The sequence below is a fragment of the Mytilus edulis genome, chromosome 6, assembly GCF_963676685.1.
Source record: "Mytilus edulis chromosome 6, xbMytEdul2.2, whole genome shotgun sequence".
Classification (NCBI taxonomy): domain Eukaryota; kingdom Metazoa; phylum Mollusca; class Bivalvia; order Mytilida; family Mytilidae; genus Mytilus; species Mytilus edulis.
In genome coordinates, this window is record NC_092349.1 from 5954680 (window position 1) to 5956711 (window position 2032).

Consider the following 2032-nt stretch of genomic DNA (forward strand, 5'->3'; position numbering starts at 1 on the left):
GGTAACCAAGTTGTAAATTTCTGATTATTGTTTCTATTAATGGTTTAACATTATCACATTGATAAAGCATTGTAAGGTAAATGCTGAAGAGTTTTAATGTATCATTTTTATCACATAAGTGACATTTTCCATTTGACATATGCATTATTTGCAGTCTTTTTTCGGTATATATAATCCTTCGTATACATTTCTATTAAAATTCATCTTACTGGGATTTAGCCAGATTTTCCCCCAATTACCCATTTCCCCATTTTGTTTGACATTAAGGGGTCTCATTTATGTTTATGTTTAACTGAACATATATATATTAATGTTAAGCCTGTGATTTTAATGATTTTATTATCTGGATTTAGAAATTCAAGGTTTTCAGGAATTTTGATTTTGTGGCTTTTAAAGTGCGTTGAACATCGTTTTTAAAATCTTTCTGTGAGTATTTTTGCTATTATTTTATAATCGGAAATCAGTATCGAAGAAGGCGCCAGTTTCGTATATTTCTCGTTCCCCGCCCTATAAATAGTAATGTTAAAACTCCTTTATAATTTTTTTTTATTAAATATTCATTGCACCCAAAATTCTTCTTGTATGATGTTCCAATATATTATATAAAATTCAGATATGATCCCGTCCTCTCCTGAGGATTTATTTGTTTTCATAATTTTATAATGTGAGCCTTCTGGTACACTAACCTCTGTCCTACTTCAGTATGTCCTTTCTCACAAGCTAAGAACAGAGGTGATTCTCCAGTATACATACACTTATTTATGTCAGCCTTATTGTTTTTCAACATCTGAACTACTTCAGTATGTCCTTTCTGACAAGCCATAAACAGAGGTGATACTTCTTCATTATTACACTTATTAATTTCAGCCTTGTTGTTTATTAATATCTGAACTACTTCAGAATGTCCTTCCTGACTAGCAATGAACAGAGGTGATGCTCCAGTATCTGAACACTTGTTGATGTCAGCCTTATTGCTTATTAACATCTGTACTACTTCCGTATGTCCATTCTGACAAGCAATATACAAAGGTGATGATCCAAAATCTTTAGACTTGTTGATGTCAGCTTTGTTGTTTATTAACATCTGTACTATATGAGTATGTCCATTCTGACAAGCAATGAACAGAGGTGATGATCCAGTATCTTTACACTTATTAATGTCTGCCTTATAGTCTATTAACATCTGCACTAATTCAGTATGTCCTTCCTGACAAGCAAAGAAGATGTGATGATACTCCATCATTATGACAATGGTTTACATTACTGGCACAATGATATAGGCACCATGTAACCATATCAATATCTCCTATATAACAGCAATGTATTAATGCAGTGCTATCGTTTTCTGTGTCAACTAGACTAGCCAACTTTTTCTGTTGTGATATTTCTAAACCTTTAACATGTACAAATATTCTCTGTCTGAAGATTTGATCGTCCATGTTGATGTTACAGAAGACATCTACTACCTTTCCTCTGAACCAGTCGTCTACCAATCTATTTATATACATTTGCTGATATCTTTCTGATACAGATATTAAAAATGCATCTACTTTGTTCTGTTTTGCAAAAAGAAACCTTTCACGAAGAAACTGACTTGAAGCATTATTAATTAAACAATAAATCATAGCGCTGCCAAAGTAAAAAGCAAGAAAGTCAAACAGCTTGTCATGAATTGTTCTGTACACTTCACCATCCTTTCTGATAAACGTTTGAGTTAGTGAATCCAGCTCATCACGAAGTACCAATCGAGAAGTTCCTTTCACCACTTTACAAGCTTCATACGTGTTCTTTATAATTGTTTTGATATCTTTATCGACATCTTCTGTGAGCCATTCTTCTCTAAAACGATTGTTAAACTTCACACATAGAGCAAGTGCGCAGTATTTGACAGGTGCTCCCTCTATTTGTAATTTATCTATCTCTTCTTTGTAAACTGAATATGGATTCCTAAAGAAATCTACCATTCTCAGATTTGTGTTCTTGCTGTATAATTGACATAAAAGAGGGAAACAGTCAAACATGTCACAATATT

At 32.9% G+C, this 2032-nt stretch overlaps 1 pseudogene; it reads right to left on the bottom strand.

The window, feature by feature from the left end:
* Positions 1-649: 649 nt before the first annotated feature.
* LOC139529030 (ankyrin repeat domain-containing protein 29 pseudogene) lies at positions 650-1183 on the bottom strand (annotated as a pseudogene).
* Between the last annotated feature and the right edge of the window lie 849 nt (positions 1184-2032).